This window comes from Panthera pardus, unplaced genomic scaffold, assembly GCF_024362965.1.
Source record: "Panthera pardus isolate Hobbes unplaced genomic scaffold, ASM2436296v1 HiC_scaffold_15, whole genome shotgun sequence".
NCBI classification, from domain to species: Eukaryota; Metazoa; Chordata; class Mammalia; order Carnivora; family Felidae; genus Panthera; species Panthera pardus.
In genome coordinates this window covers 38,998,364-39,011,028 of record NW_026526710.1, presented here as the reverse complement: position 1 = coordinate 39,011,028, position 12,665 = coordinate 38,998,364, and the positions used below count along the sequence as shown (strand labels likewise).

Here is a 12,665-nt window from a genome sequence, read left to right as displayed (position 1 = left end):
ATACTGAAATAGATACATGAGTTCACATGGCGTGACATTTGTAAGGATTCCTATGCTTCTGATGGTGACCAGTTCAACAAAGAGTGGAATAGATTCCTCAGAAGCAGAGGCCTGTTTTGTGGGAAAGGAAACTTGTAAATATGGCAGAATTTGAGTTACTGAAAATAAAGTGGTTTAGATGTCTCACAATCTAAAGGTGAAGGCAGATATAGGTGAGATAGCCTGGTACATAAACCACTTCAATCAGGTTGGCAGTCTACTCCTGAGTCATCCCCCACTCCCTATTAAAGCCATTTGGCATATGCCATTAATGTAACATTGTGTTCCCAAGTAACAAGGTATGGTGATGTGGACAATGGCCTCACCCATCAATACATCTGGTTGTGGTTTTTAAACCACAGACTCTTTCCAGACGAAACTGACAAGTAGCTCAATAAAGTTTTATGGAAAATGTATTGTCAGAAAATCAGTCTTGACACCAGGCTTTACAAACTTAGAGCACATTTGGTTTTATTAAGTTCCAAAAAAGCAGGTCGGGGAGAACCCACGTGTGATCATGTCTTCAGATTCTCAAAAGCATGAGTACCGATTTTACCCAACCTCACAGTTCTGCAAATAAAATCAGCACAGTTAAGTGTGTTCAAAAGGATTGTGGGAACCACGAATCCTAGTGATAGAAACCTAGGCTCTAGCTTTAGAGGCTTCGAAGAGCCACAGTTTTGTCTGAACACCCGCCATGACTAAATCTAGTGGAACGTTCTACAATTTCTAGTCGGCTCTTGCGCGCCCGCACACAAGAAAGAAACTGTGCAAAGACAAGATGAAGCCCTGGATTTTTTGGAAGCGCTGGAGTGCAGTGTGGGGTAAGGAAAGAGAAGGGTCAACTGCCTTCCGGTTTTTTTTTTTTTTCTTTACATTGCCCCATATCGAAGATTAAAGGTATTTGAAGGTCGCAGAGAGCAGTTCCCACAACCCACCGAGGGTTCGGCGGCGACGCATTACCAAGACAAACTACCACCGCTGGGGGCGTGAGTGGCTTTATTCCAAGAGACCTCCCCGGGAAGGGCCAGAAGCTGCCGCCTGGGGGCGCCGCCCCTTCCCGGCGAGGCGCCCACCCGCGGTGCGTGCACGCGAGGCCTCCCACCGCGCCTGCGCTGAGGGTGAACGCTGCCTTGCTTTTCCCCGACGCCCAGCGGTCCCGGCCGGGGTAAGAAACTGCGTGACACGCAGCGAGCGTGGCGGCCATCTTCCTCTTCTGGGCACGTCAGCTGAGCCTGTTACGGCTGAAGAGGAGCGTTGCGCAAGCGCGCCTCAGACGGTCACAGGTAACTCCCATCTGACGGGCGAGGCGTCGCCGTCGTCGCCGGAAGTTTGGCGTATCTGCGCCGCGGGAGAGGCGGCGGTCGCGGCAGAAGCGGCTGTCTCCTGATACCCGGATGTGAGGCGATTCGCTGGCTGGTATTGGACCCTCGGCCAGGAGTGAGGAAGGTACGCTAGCTTTCCGACTGTCCCCGCCGCCTACTGTCGTGCCGCCCGCGTCCTCACGTCCCTTTTGCCAGCCTCTCCGGAGAGGCTGGACGATTCCCCCCCCCCCCCCCCCCCTTGTCCCACATTCTGTGTCGTTTTGCATCGTACGCTTCTTGCTACTTCTCTGTTCCGGGCTCCTGGAGCCACTGGGAGGGAGTGGGCGGCTCAGAGTCACTGTCGCCTGAGGTAGGCAATCAACCTGCGCGTCTTGGCTGCCCAGTCAACTCATCACCTGCTGCTGCTTGGTAGGCGGCCAGAGGTAATAAGGGGCCATGACCAAGGACCGGGTCAGGTCAGGGCTCCCAAGGCGGCCGCGAGGGCTTCCGGAGCCCCGAGGGCTTCCATTAAGACTACTGGGGCGGTGTCGCCGCTGGCCGGCAGGTAGCCCCCGGCCTCGTCCCCGCCCTTGGCGTCTTTCCTTCCCGGCGTTTTTCCCGAGCCAGCCTCACCAGCCATCGCGGATTTGCGGTTCCTGCAGCTTGCTCCCCTGCCTTCGCCACTGCCCGCTGACCCGACCTGAACCTTAAGGCCTCTGCAGGCTGTGATGTGGGGATCTTGGAGGGGAGCAGTGGCCTGGGTCCAAGGTCACAGAGTAATTTGGGTTGGACATGAGGGTCTGGACACAGGTAGGGCTGCTCTGGAGTAGAAATGGGTGCGTTGAGGGCCATAGTGAAGTTTGTAGGGATAGATGCGAGCAGAAAGGAATTGGGTCCTCTATTTTTGTCACTGTTCATAAGATTATTTACAACGGGGGTTTGTTTTACTCAGGCAGAGTAGAATAGCAACGCCAAAAATGAGAGAACTCTCCCACTCCTACACTCCCAACCTCTTCCCATCCCCCACATCTAAATGTTGAGTTCTGAAAACCCTGCTGCAGGTACTGTATTTTCCGGGAGAGGAGGGCACAGTGGGGGGAGAGGAAGGAATTAAATCGTTGTGATTTGAGAGGTACTGTGGACCTTGTTCTTTGTAGCCTTTAGAATTGAAATGGTATTCTTACAGCAGGAAGTAATTGCAGCACCCAGTATTTAAATAGTATTATCACATGATATTTTAATAAATAGCCTTTGCAAAAACCAATAAAAGGGTACTTTTATACTTGGTGGAATAGTAAGGGTACTTTTATACTTGGTGGAATAGTAAGATGTGGGTGGGTTTTGTTTTTTCCCCTTTAATTTTTAAAAAGCTGATAAAACACGGATTTCAATTTAAAACCTTCTTGTTGCAGTGGACTATACTATATTCAACCTTTGTATTAGGTCCTTAGTTTCTGCGTTACATAGGGCATCTACCACAATGGAACTGTTTTTAATTTGAAAAACTTAAAAATTCTTACTATGGAATTAGATATTAGAGTAGGATGAAAAGTGCTTGAAAAGCGGTTAATTTGGAAGCTGCAAATTCAGACCTAGAAACGAGAAAACTCTAACAGACACTTCTCCCTTTCAGGCAGAATGAAGTGTATGCCCCCTTAGGTTAGATGTGTGACTTCAGAAGTACCCTTCTTAGGACGAAGCTTCTGCCCACCTTACTCATTCCTGGCCAAGGAAAATTTTGCTGTCATTTCTCATTGAACAGTGTGAAAATTCTGTAGTGAACAATAATTTTTTTAACATCAGCCTCATACAAGGTTTTGTACTAGGCATTTAAATTGATAAATTATGCTTCCAGAAGAAAGGGAAAAGGGCCCTAATTAATGAATGCCTTCCCCCCCCCCCCCCCCCCCCCATTGCTGGATAGAGTTTTTTAGCTTGGTATTTATATCATAGAACAAATTGATTGTATTTTTTAAAAATATTTTTTAAACTATTCATTTTGAGAGAGGGGTGGGGGAGTGGGCAGAGAGAGGTAGAGCGAGAGAATCTAAAGCAGGCGCAGAGCCCCATGCTGGGCTCAAACACGGAACCATGAGATCACCAAACCAAGATGTACCGAAACCGAGTCCAACTGAGCCACCCAGTCACCCCACAAGTTGATTGTATTTATTGTAATAATGAAGGTAGCTAGCATTGCACAATTCAAAAGAATGGACTTTTAAATAAGTAAATACGTTTTCATGACTTCTTTTGGCAAATTTATGTTACATACAGAGTTCTTATTGAAGGTGATCAGAATTCAGATGGTAGTGTGAAATCAACTCCAGTAAAATTGTTATTATAAGTAATTGACTTAAGAACTATATTACCCCTTCTGCAGCCCCAATTTTTCTGTGCATCCTTTTCTCGGCACAGTTGAAGTTCTTAGGCTCTATTTCTGTGTAAGTTGTGTATTACAACTGTATTATACTACTTTAGTTACTTTTGGCAAACGGATCATTCAGTTAACTTGGCCATCCTTTCTTTTTTTGAGGGGGCTGTATCTTATGCTTAATTGTGTTACAGTACATCTGAAGAAAGCAAGATTTATGTCCTCTGTTCTCTTCAGCTTACTTTAAACATTTATGGCTGCATATGGGGGATTCATAGAGATGAAGACTCAATATAAATAAAAGTGGGATATTAAGTATTACTTTAATGAAGTGGTTTTCAGAGTTTTTGGTTAGGATCCCTTTACACTCTTAAAAATTATGTAGGATTTCAAATAGCTTTTGTTTATATTGGTAATTATTGTATTTTAAGTTAATATATTCATTAAAATAACTGATAAATTACAGGCTAATATAAATAACATTTTTTAATTTTGAAAAACAACCATTTTCCAAAACAATTAATTTTTTTCAACTTAAATTTTAGTTATAAAGCAAAAAACATTAGTGAAAGAATGACAACTCTTTTACATTTTTGTAAATCTCCTCAATGTTTGGCCTAATAGAAGACAGCTAGATTCTCCTATCAGCTTTGCATTCAGTTATATGTTGTTCTGGTTGAAGTATATGAAGAAAATTCAGTTTCACATCAATATGTTGGGAGGAGTGCTTTAGTAATCTTTTCAGATAATTGTGATACTCTTTGATTCTATAACAAAACTCAACAAATAGTAATATATTTTTTTAAACAAGTGGTAATTTCTTAAAGGTTAGCTGCAACGTAGAATCTGAAACCATTTCTATATATTTTTTGTACAACGTTGTGTTAAAATTCATTGGTCTGTTTTGCACTTTGAGTTGATCTTTTACTCAAGAATGATTTGGAGCTAACGAATCTCCTGAAAGGATCCCTGGAATCCCCATGGTCCTACCTTGAGAACTGTTTTAGTGTAAATAATTGAATAGTTTAGAATTAACGTAGTTGTTAAAGTTGAAAGGGATAATGATAATGTGGAAATGAAATTGTCCAGCAGTTAAGTGAAACCAGGAGTAACTAAGGTAAATGTTTTCTTTTTTATAGGAAATATTATTGTATCAGTAATATTCTTATAGTTATTATTATAGCTGATATTTAACAAGTGCTTATGATGTGCCAATTATTCTAAGGACTTTATATTAGGAAATGTTGCTTTTGTATCATCTTTATTGATGGTTAAGAGAAAGGCAAATATAATTAACTTTTTTTTTCCTATAGATAGTATAGTTTTTCTGATAAATGTTATTCTTTATAATGCAGATATAATTCCATTTTATTTTATGTTTTTTTGTAAGCTCTAGGTCCCAATTTGGGGCTTGAACTAATGACCTAGAGATCAAGAATCACATGCTTTACCAACTTAGCCAAGTGCTATCTATTTTATTTTTTTAATCTTTTATTATTGATTGATTGATTGATTGAAGTAAGCTTTAGGTCCCAATGTGGGACTTGTACTCATGACCCAGTGGCTTAATCATTAAGCATCTGACTTCGGTTCAGGTCATGATCTCATAGTGTGTGAGCTTGAGCCCCGCTTCGGATGAAAAAAAAAACAAACCACAAACCAAACCACAAACAAAGAAACAAGCCCTGCTTCTCTCCTTCTCCCCTCCCCACCCCCCGCCCTTGTGGGATTCTCTCTCACTCTCTGCCCCTGGCTCACTTGTGCTCTCTCTTCCCCCCAAAAGAGTCACATATATAGTTCCAGATATGTACTGCTTAAATAATTTTCCTCCAAGGTATTTGAGGTTAGGGAATATGCCTAGCTCTAGCATCTGTCACTGTACATATTTAAAATATAAAGTTTTAGGGGCGCCTGGGTGGCTCAGTCGGTTAGGCGTCCAACTTTGGCTGGGGTCATGATCTTGTGGTTGGTAAGTTTGAACCCCACTTGGGGCTCTGTGCTGACAGCTCAGAGCCTGGAGTCTGCTTTGGATTCTGTGTCTCCCTTTCCCTGCCCCTCTCCCACTTGCACTCTGTCACTTAAAAATAAATAAACATCAAAAAAAATTTTTTTTAAATATATAAAGTTTTAGAATATTTTCACTCAGAAAATTCAGTTATTGAATAAAACAAATATTAGGAACTTTTAAGAAGATAATTTTGTTAACGTGAAAGTTCGAAGTTTATTTTGTTAAATCAGTTCAATTAATATTTGAAAGTTTGTTGTCACTAAGCGAAGTCACTGAGGCTTTTTTCAAAAACAAAAATAGATAATTTTCAAGACATTTAGGCTTACTTTAAATATTTGATGCATATTAAAATCCATATAATTTCATATTCACTTTTTGGTACAGCTTTATGGAGATGGTATATTAACAGAGTTGTACAATCATTGCCACTGTCTAATTTTACAATATTTTTATCATCCCCCCAAAATGCCTGTACTAGTATGTCACTCCTCATTTCCTTCCTAGCCCCTTACTACCACCAGTGTATCTGTTTTTATAGATTTGTCTGTTTTGGACATTTCATATAAATTGAATCATATAAACTACCTTCTTTTACTTAGCATAATGTTTTTAAGGTTAATCCATGTAGCTTGTATCAGTACTTTATAGCTAAATACAGTCTATTACATGTTATCAGTACTTTATAACTAAATACCGTCTATTACATGTGTATACCACATTTTGTTTATCCATTCGTCAGTTGATGAACATTTAGATTGTGTCCATTTTTTGACTATTAAGAAAAATACTAAGAATGTTTGTGTACAAGTTATTGCATAGGTGTATTCAGATTCACTTTTGAGCTTTCCCAGTATATTTTACATCAATATAAACAGTATATAGTTTTTTACTTCACAGCTAATAAAGTGTGTTCATTTCTGATACGAAAGATTCAAAGATTGCATAAATATATAAGTAAAATGTGAAAGTATTCATTCTTTGTGTACCCTTTCATCTCCCAACTTTTACTGCTGTTGATGTTTTAATGTGTATTGTGTTTTGTCTGTTAGTACAGTGGTACATGACATTCATTTATCTCTTTCGTAGAAAATTATATGTAGCTATGTGGCTTTTATACCTGTTGTTGTTTTTTTTTTATGTTTATTTACCTTTGAGAGAGAGTGAGAGAGAGTGTGCATATAGCAGAAAGACAGAGAGGGAGAGGATCCCAAGCAGGCTCTGCACCAGGCTCAACTCCACAAACTGTGAGATCATGACCTGAGCTGAAATCAAGAGTTGGATGTTTAACTGAGTCACCCAGGTGCACTCCCCCACCCCTCCTTTTTTTAAAGTAAGTTCTATGTCCAGTGTGGGGCTTGAACTCACAACTCCAAGATCAAGAGTCACATGCTGTACTGTGCCCCACCCCCAACTTTTTAAAAAGTAAACTCTGTCCCCAACATAGAGCTCAAACTTAAGATCCTGAGATCAAGAGTCACATGCTCTTCTGACTGAGGTAGCCAGGCACCCCATATCTAACTTTTTTAGAAGTTTAATTAATGTTGAGTTTTACCGAATCACTATTACCAGTCTATTGAGAAAATTACAGGAATTTTGCAATTTGTTTTTCTATCAAGATGACTAATTCTGAGAACAGTTTTTACAGTGGTATTTCTGCTTTTCTTCTTAAGATAGAGCTTACTTGATGATAGTGGGTCTCTTGTTGCTAAAATATTATTTATTGGAGAGTGCTTCCTAATTAAAAAAAATTTTTTTTAAGTTTTATTTATTTTTGAGGGGGTGCGAGAGAGAGAGAGACAGACAGACAGACAGACAGAGGATCCAAAGCAGGCTCTGTGCTGACAGCAGAAAGCCTGATCTGGGGCTTGAACTGATGAACTGTGAGATCATGACCTGAGCTGAAGTCCAACGCTTAACTTAACCCACTGAGCCACCTGGGTGCCCTTGTTCTTCCTAAATTTTTGATTCCCAACCATATATGCCACTTAAAATGAGTTGATGAACATGTTTCCCACATATTTTGGAGCCATTTTTGTAATAGATTTAGGCTTTCAATGTTTGGAAAAATTTATTAGGGACAATATCTTGTGTTATTGTGTGTGTTTTCTGTTGCATTCTCTGTTAATGGTCTTTTGTGGCTTCAGTTATGACACGTTATGTGTTTCTGGTTAACAGTAATTGGCTTAAACTTTGTTATTTAATTTTTTTTAATGTTTATTTTTGAGAAAGAGAGACAGACAGAGCTTGAGCAGTGGAGGGGCAGAGAAAGAGGAAGACACAGAATCTGAAGCAGGCTCCAGGCCTGGAGCTGTCAGCAGTGAGCACAGAACCTGACGTGGGGCTCGAAACCCACAAACTGCAAGATCATGACCTGAGCTGAAGTCGGACGCTTAACCGACTGAGCCACCCAGGGGCCCTTAAACTTTGTTACTTAAAATGTTTTTTTCATCTCTATTTTTGGGGTGTGTTTAGAATGTAAGAAATACTTGGATTACCTTAAATAGTGGGTGAGTGAATTGACACACACAGAAATAAGAAAGAGAAGACTCCATTTATAGAGCTGGATTTTGTGGAAGAAAATAGGAATCACCAAACACTAGGCCTCGAATATAGTGCAGGACTCAAAGTTGCTGAGAATAGTGTAGCTCCAGCATTTGGCTTACCCAGCAGATACTGCTACTAGAGGAATTAAAATAAGGTAAGCCAGGGCCTTCTGGGTAGCTCAGTCATTTGAGCGTCTGATTCTTGATTTCAGCTCAGGTCGATCTCATGGTTGTGGGATTGAGTCCTGCATTGGGCTCTGTGCTGAGCATGGAGCCCAATTCTCTCTCCTCCACTGCCTCTCCCTGGCTTGTGCGTGTGTGCGGGCGTGCGTGCACATGCTCTCTCTCTCTCTCTCTCTCTCAAATAAATAAACATTAAAATAAAGCCAGATGCTCAAACGGGTGATTTTGTCTCCCAGAGGACCTTTGTGATTGTCTGAAGAATATTTGATTTTCAGAACTGAGAGTGGAATTGAGAGGTGTACTGAGTTGGATTTTACAGTAATCTTTTGATGGCGTTAACTGCACTTCGACCTGGCTGGAAGTTTCCAGTGATGTTTGAAATACTAAGGGCAGATTAGGTAAAATAGTCCTAAGGCTGTGTAGAACAAAGCTGTTTTCATCTTATGAAGTGTTTTGTTTTTGTTTTTTTTTTTTCCGGTGAAGGAGTTACATTGATGTGATAATTATTTTATTTGGCTGGTTGACACCCTATAATAATAGAATTCTTAAAATTCAGTCATCTCTGTATCCTTCAATCAGTTTTACTTGGTACTAATAGACTGTGGCTATGCTCATGCTCTGTTAAAAATGCTAATTTGTTTTAATTTAGGCTTGTTATGGGGCTCCTGGGTGGCTCAGTGGTTAAGCATCCGGCTTTGGCTCAGGTCATGATCTCACGGTTTGTGAGTTCGAGCCCCATGTCGGGCTCTGTGCTGACCGCTCAGAGCCTGGACCCTGCTTTGGATTCTGTGTCTCCCTCTCTATTTGCCCCTCCCCTGCTCATGCTCTGTCTCAAAAATAAATAAAACATTAAAAAATAATTTAGGCTTGTTACATCTTTTTTTGTGTATGAATTGTGTGTGTGTGGTGCATGTGCATGTGTGTGTATACTACTTTTGGTAGCAAAACAAATTTTTGTATTATTTTGGGTAACTTGTCTTTTGCTGCATTCTGGAACAAAAAATATATATATCAATTCTTTGAAAGCAGAGCTGTTTCCTTTGCCTGGAACACTTTTTAGCCTCAGGTGGGGATATGCTTAATGCATTTAAGAAATAATAGCAAGGGAGCCAACCTAACGGGAGCAGAGTGAGTAGGGACAAAACCAGGAAGTAGTTAATAGTTAACATCAGCCTTTGCTTTTACTCTGATTGAGATGAGAAGTCAGGAGTTTTGAGCAGAGAAATAACAGCCTGACTTGAGTTTTAAAAGGATCATGTGGCTGTTCTGTGGAGAAGCTGAAGTGGGGAGGGAGGAGCAAAACTGAAGGCAGAGTTAGGAATTAGGAAGTTGTTGGTAAAAATCCAGGTGACAGATAAATGATGACCTGGACCTGGGTGGAAGTGGTAGAGATTTTAAGTGGTCACGTTATGGATGTGTTTTGAAGGTAGACAGGATTTGTTAATGACAAATTGCATAACCTTAAGAGAAGAATTGGGAATGACTGCACAAAGTTTTATGTTGGACACTTAAGGATGAACCTGCCATTTACTGAGATGAGAGTCCTTTGAAAACTTTAGATTTAGGAGGCAAGATTAGGAGTTCAGGTGTTAAAGTTTCAGATGTTTAGTAGCCAATAAAAATCTCTCTGTGGGTAGTATTCCTATTAATTTAATTTTTTTGTACTTGAATTGTATTACATTCTCTTGCATTTCTAGACTTGAAAAAAATCTTCTCATTTTCTTTGACTTGTTGAGTCAGTTGGGGTAAATAATTTTCAGGATTTCCATTTTGGTGAGATTTTAAAATAGATTGTGCACTCTAAATTTAAAAAATGGCTAAAACCTTTATACGTCAATAGAGGAGACCTGTTGGATGCCAGGATACACTGACAGAAATGAAATAAGAGTGGAGAACTTTTTCAGAACTTTCAAAGTGAATCTTGTGTATTTTTAAGGTCAAATAGCACTAACAGCCTTACAGTGACAAATCTCATTCCATTCCTAACCTTTCCCTATCCCCTAATACCTTTCTCCAGAAGCTACCACTTTTATTCTTCTAGCTGTTACTCTTAGTATCTAACTCCATATTTTTGGTGGTATGCAATAACTGCTGTATTTTGATTTATCAATTTCAGATGTTACTTACTTTCTGCCTTCTTAGTTAAAAAAATTTAGCTCTCGGGGCGCCTGGGTGGCTCAGTCGGTTAAGTGGCCGACTTCGGCTCAGGTCATGATCTCGCGGTCTGTGAGTTCGAGCCCTGCGTCGGGCTCTGTGCTGACAGCTCAGAGCCTGGAGCCTGTTTCAGACTCTGTATCTCCCTCTATCTGACCCTCCCCCGTTCATGCTTTGTCTCTGTCTCAAAAATAAATAAACGTTAAAAAAAAAAATTAAAAAATTTAGCTCTCCTGCTTCCTTCCCCATATCCCCTTAAAAGAGTTCTATTTCAGTTGCTGGTTAAGCCAGTAGTGAGTGTTGTTATAACTATGTAAATGTTTTACTGCTGAGCTGAGTATTCTGAAACTGTCTCTCCCCCCCCCCCCCCCTTTTACCCCTTGGAGTTAATAATTGCCTTGCTTTTCTTTTGCCTAATATTTTAATGTGGTAGGGCAGGAGCGCCAGGGTGGCTCAGTCGTTTGAGTGTCTGACTTCAGCTCAGGTCATGATTTCATGGTTTGTGAGTTCAAGCCCCATCTTGGGCTTTGCGCTGACAACTTGGAGCCTGCTTCGGATTCTGTCTCCCTCTCTCTGCCCCTTCTCCACTTGCTTGCTGTCTCTCAAAAACAAATAAACGTTAAAAAAAAAAAAAAAAAGGTGCTTGCACAGTTTCCCCCCCAAATGTCACATGCCTGACAGTCAGATTTTTCATACTCAAATCCACTCTCTTTCCTGTGTGCACTCCCACTAGCCTCAAGGTTCCTTTTGGGATTCTTCAGCCATCTGTTTCATTATAGACTGGTTGCTCTTTTGACCTATTCTTCAAGGTGTTTGTATAATAGATACTGCTACCAGCAATATTTTACCTCACATTCTTTTTTTTTTTTTTATTTTTTAAGTTTATTTATTTTGAGAGCATGCACACATGTGAATGGGGAAGGGGTGGAGAGAGAGATAATGAATGAATGAATCCCAAACAGGCTCCATGCTGTCCGAGCAGAGCCAGATGCTGGGCTTGATCCCACAAACCAGGAGATCATGATCTGAGCTGAAATCAAGAGACAGTCGCTTAACTGATTGAGCTACCCAGGTGCCCTTTTACCTCACATTCTTACCAATACTTTGTCTTCTTAAACTTTAAAATTTTAGCCATTGTGGTGTTTGTTCATTGCCCTATTGGGTTTCTCTCCTCTTCTCCCCCCTTCCTTCCTCCTCCTCCTTTTTGTGATGAACTTGTTTAAATTTCTTGTCCTTTTTTCCTTCAGTTGGCCATTTAATTGATTTGTAGGATTTTAGAAAATATCATCTTTGTGTACTAATACTTTGTAAGTTTCACCTTTCACATTTTGTGTCTGTATTCAATTTGGCATTGACTTTAGTATATGGTACAAAGTAGGAAACCAGTTTTCCTCCCCACCCCCCCACCCCCTGCCCACTGTCTCAGCACTGTTTCTTTAAAAAATCTATTTTCCCAGCTGTAGTACTATTTGTCTTAAAGCAGTTGACCGGGGCTCCAGGGTGGCTCAGTCAGTGGAGTGTCTGACTTCAGCTCAGGTCATGATCTCATGGTTCGTGGGTTTGAGCCCCATGTCGGGCTCTGTGCTGACAGCTCAGAGCCTGGAGCCTGCTTCGGATTCTGTGTCTCCCTCTTTCTCTGTCTCTCTGTCTCTCTCTCAAAAATTAAAAAAAAAAAACAAAAAACATTAAAAAAAAGCCGTTGACCATACATTCATGAGTCTGATTGTGGGCACTCTGCTTTGTGTCATTAGTCTGTTCCATTGTTCTATTTGTCTTTCAATATAACACATTACTATGGCTTTATTAATTTTTAATGTTTATTCCTTTTTTGAGAGAGATGGAGAGTGTGAGTGGGGGAGGGGCAGAGAGAGACACACACACACACACACACACACACACACACACACACACACACAGAATCCGAAGCAGGCTCCAGACTCTGAGCCATCAGCACAGAGCCTGACGTGGGGCTCGAACCCATAAACTATGAGATCATAACCTGAGCCAAAGTTGGACGTCCAACCTACTGAGCCACCCAGGCACCCTGATTTTATTAATTGTTG

At 40.9% G+C, this 12,665-nt stretch overlaps 1 protein-coding gene across 4 annotated transcripts in view; it reads left to right on the top strand.

Moving 5' to 3' along the window:
• Positions 1-1,373: 1,373 nt before the first annotated feature.
• Positions 1,374-12,665, top strand: part of ESCO1 (establishment of sister chromatid cohesion N-acetyltransferase 1) — a 74,404-nt gene continuing 63,112 nt past the window's right edge. For 3 of the 4 annotated variants that reach the window (XR_002072113.2, XM_019418324.2, XM_019418322.2), the window contains exon 1: positions 1,374-1,488. The gene's annotated coding sequence lies outside the window, so the exon portion shown is untranslated. Of the gene's footprint in view, positions 1,489-1,697; positions 1,714-12,665 lie in introns of those variants that run through there. The other variant, XM_019418323.2, reaches the window with a different exon arrangement.